The sequence below is a fragment of the Eucalyptus grandis genome, chromosome 2 (assembly GCF_016545825.1).
Source record: "Eucalyptus grandis isolate ANBG69807.140 chromosome 2, ASM1654582v1, whole genome shotgun sequence".
Taxonomy (NCBI): Eukaryota; Viridiplantae; Streptophyta; class Magnoliopsida; order Myrtales; family Myrtaceae; genus Eucalyptus; species Eucalyptus grandis.
In genome coordinates, this window is record NC_052613.1 from 9789051 (window position 1) to 9793623 (window position 4573).

A 4573-nucleotide genomic window follows, 5' to 3' on the forward strand; every position below is an offset into this window, starting at 1 on the left:
AGTTCGCCTCAGACTCGAGCCAATATTTTCTCGTATCGTGCGGAAGTATTAAGTCCGCACGGCAGTTGGAGGAGCGATTTGGATTGATGTGATTGATTGAAAACTTTCAAATTGACCCTTGACTTCCACAGAGAAGTTAGCTTTATTTATTCTCATATGCATTTTTTAAAAGTACCAAAAAAAAAAAAGTGGGGGTTTGGAGTTTGATGCACTTTTTTATTAAAAAAATAAAGAACAATTAGGATTTTATTAAAATTTCCACAATAACATTCGGGGGTCTTGAATTTAGTGTAGTTTTCATGATTAAATTTTTAAGAATTATAGTATCAAATAGATAAAGTGGCAGTATAGAAACTTTCCAGTTTTCTCTTTCACACTTTCAGTCTTCAATAGTTGTATAGCTCGTGGGAGTTTGATTCGATGGGTTGTATGTTATCTGTGGCTATAAGATTAAGAAATTAATGGTCTTAAAATATTTTGGATGCAAACTTCATATGTAGTCAAGTAATAAGGTGACTATAGTATTTTCCTTTTCTAAACTTCACGAGGTTAATCTTTTGCGGCACAACAATACTAAATAATTATCAAAAAAAAAAAAATGTATGGTCGTCATGCCAAAAGCACACACGTAGGAAAAATGACACTTAAGTTCATAAATTTTGACTCAATATGCATCGTCATCCTTGAATTTTTTGTTTGTTTAATGTGATCTTTGGACTATTCTTAAATGTTCAAAGTGATCCTTTGTTTAATCGAACAAGGAAGAAAGTTATCACAAGCCCCCAAACTAGTGTGAAATGTCCAATGTAATCACTAAAGTATAACAAAATATGCAAACTAGTCTCTAAACTATTGCGAAATGTGCAATATATTCATAAACTTCCATTATGTTCAGTCTAGTCCCTCAACTTTCCATAACAAAGTCTAGTTTGCATAATTACATTATTGCCCAAATTTTATAATATCTTTTCATTTCAATCTATTTCCCAAATCAAATATATATATATATATATATATATATATATATTATTATCCTTTCAGTACTTAAAAACATTACGATAGTTCTATATAAGTATATTTTTAGCTTGCCATCTCTACAATAGTAAAAGTAAAATTTCATTAAAAGTTGTATCAAATTGATATTCCTACTATTTTAAGTATAATTAATTTCATAAAGATGATATCTAGAAATGATAACAATTTATCAATAGATACACATACTAATATTAATCTAAAACTTACTCATAATTTTTTGAATAGATAAAAATTTTAAGCTTTTATGTTACATGTTTTCTTAATAAAGTTTAGTTAAATCCGTGTGTTATTTTTTTTTTTTGGGTAAAAATATCATTTTTTTCGGAACATTTACTATAAAGCATGAAAACACACCATCGTATCAATCATTTTATTGCTTGTTTGCACTGTGCTATAAATTTCTTGAGGATCATTGCATATGCAAAAGGGACGAAACATGGGCCTCAGGAAGCAAGAATGGTGGGTGAATGATTGGGCCTTGTAGACTCCGGCCCACAAAGGAGGCATTCAATGGCCTAGAGTGTCCAGTATGAGCAAATAAAGGTGTTTGACAAATTGACACTTCGATTTAAACGACAGAAAAAAAAAATCATTATTCTGATAATCAGACTGCACTAGCTGTTTAATCAAGTGTTAGTTTGATTTTCGGCCAATTCATTTTTTTTTTTTGTCAACTTAAGCCAATTTAACCAATTTTTGTGGGACAATCCACTATTAACTAGTATAAAAGGATCATTGAAAAGATATTAAAACCGAGTAGTCCCAAGATTAGGTACAATAATCACTAAGCTAACCGCAAGATTGACCTTGGACCATCGGATTAGCACGAATAATCCACCAAACCAATTCTCATTTTTAAAAAGTTAATCCTTGGAATGCTTGTACTTCTCACCAGGTCGAACAACAACAGAAGGAAAGTTTGGTTGGTTGATCGCATTTGGAAATCCTTGCGTCTCCAAACACACTCCAGAGTGCTTGCCATATGCCACATCACCTTTACCGACTACTCCATTTACGTAATTTCCAGTGTAAAACTGCATTCCGGGAGCATTGGTCCACAAGTCAAGAACCCTAGAACTTGAAGGGTCCTTCAGTTTGGCAGCGTGTTTTAGGCCCGACTTCTCTTCCTCACAGTCCAGCACATAGTTATGGTCGTAACCTAAACCACGCACCTCACGAATTGAAGTGCCAATCTTCTTCTCTGTCGTGAAATCAAAAGCCGTTCCTTTGACGGGCATAATTTCACCAGTTGGGATTGTGTTCTGATCCACGGGAGTGATGTGATTAGCCCATATCTGGATGGAGTGGTTTAGTATGTTTCCCGAATGTGACCGGCTAAGTTCCAGTAGGTATGCTGAGCCAAGCTGATAGGAGTGGCCTTATTTTCAGGCACAGCTTCCATGTCGAGCCTCATTCTTGTACTAGAAGTTAGCGTGTAAGTAGCCGTCACAGCAACATCTCCTGGGTAACCCATAATCATATGAACATGCAACCCAAGCCATCAAAGCCGTGTTGGTGCAAACGACTGGGTGAGTCGATGAGCATGTGCGCCAGTGTGTGCACATGCATGAGAGAGAGAGAGAGACCTTCTTCCCCATCATGACTGTGACATTTGAAGGTGATGGAAGGATTCTCGCCTTTCTTATAATCAGCTACCTCCCATATCACCTTATCAAAACCCTTGTGCCCACCTAAGTAACACAAAAAATTCAGAAGGCCATTATCAGATTGACGTTTTGAAGAATTAGGTTGCTCCACATATACATACTTTTTGTTCTAAGAAAGTGAACCTCTTGTCACCAACACTAACTGGAAAAGGCAAAATTCTTCGTGGATCTTGTGATTATTGAGCAGTACTTATTTTCCTCAAAATGTTTCTTCTGTTTAATGTGCTTGTGTGTGTGCTCTGTTTCTGATGGTAGGAAAAAAGTAAAAACTTGGTCCTTTTCTTTTGTCAGAAGCAGTTCACATGAGTTACAATACAGCTACAGCTGAGGTGATTAAGCCACAATGTAAGAACACTTTCCCCAGTGTAATTTTCAATTAAGGGGAAAAGGACTCTAAATTCCCTCAATACTTGATCAGCCAAGCATAAAATTTAAACTGAAGTGCTACAAATCCTCAAGCTCCCAGAGGCAGGATGTGCAGCAACGTCATAGTGTGATTAATTCATGATTCGACAACTCTCACACAATTCGATTCCCGGCACCACCTATCCAGATCAAACAGAGAGACGGGCAGATGCCAAAGGCACAACATATATAATGCATTTACGCAAGCAGATCGATAGTCAAACACATAGAGAAGGCTGACACGATCACAAAGACGATCAATTCGCTCGAGGCGTCGTTAAGTATGATCTCGTCAGCTCGAGCAACATCCACACCGCAACCACTGATCATTAACAATTCATACCGTGAACTGAAGACTGTTCGGAGGCTTGTTGATGGGCAAAGAGTATTCAACGCCATCGAGAGTGAACTTCTCCTCCTTTATCCTGTTCCCGACCCGCCCCCACAATGCAGCCGAAGAACGGCTGCAGCACCTTTCTGCGCAGCACAGAAAACACAAATCGACCCACAAAAGACATTCATCAACCAAATCTTCCAAAGCTCAATCCCACATCAAAACCAACGAAAACAGCCCAATTGACCATAAAGTTTCGAAATTTTCAGCAGATCAAGAGCCACGGAAGCGAAGAAATGCGCGATCGCCGACACATCTCCACAAGCGCAGGAGGCCAAAAAGTAACGAACTTTCTCACCAGATACGGCTCGACGGAGTCGAAACCCAGGATCACATCCGCCAGTTTCCCTGAAAGCAACGAAGAAAAAAGACAGGCAGACACGATCGAGTCATCAGCAACGATTCCGACCATGAACAGAGACCACGATCATGAGCGACGAACCGTCTTTGCCCGGAACGGAGAGCGAGGCGATGGTGCAGCCGAGGTTGGCGATCTTCACCCGCATGGTCCCATTGTCGAGCTCGAACAGCTCTGCTTGCCTGGCCTGATCCGCTATAAGGATTCTTCCTTTTTCTTCTTCTTCTTCTTCTGGGAAGAGCACGATCTTAGTCAGTTTCTCCACCGAGTTTATCCGAAATTGTTAGAGAAACAGATAGCATTTGAATTTAAGTCTAATATATAATTTTGGAATCGGATTCTATCGATATCGAACAATTTTTTTTTAGTAAAAAAGATATCGAACATTTTTATATAGTAAAAGTTTAGGAATTATATTACACATTAAAATAAAGTTTAGAGATCACATTAAATAAATTAAAATTTTAGTGATCAAATTACACGTTTGATCAAAATCCATGAATTATTTGTATCATTTTTCCAATTTTTTTTGCTATTGCCACGTGGAGAGTTAAGGAAATAAGATATACAAAGATTACATCAATATACGATAAAGAATCACCAATCACTTATTAATGTTATTAATAAATGGAAATTTACTATCCACATTGATTTTAATACTTTTCTATATGAAATTTTACCAAGTATAATGAATATCACTAGTCCATAAAATTT

At 37.2% G+C, this 4573-nt stretch overlaps 1 pseudogene; it reads right to left on the reverse strand.

Annotated features, from left to right (window-relative positions):
• Positions 1-1728: 1728 nt before the first annotated feature.
• On the reverse strand, positions 1729-4139 carry LOC104421811 (annotated as a pseudogene).
• Between the last annotated feature and the right edge of the window lie 434 nt (positions 4140-4573).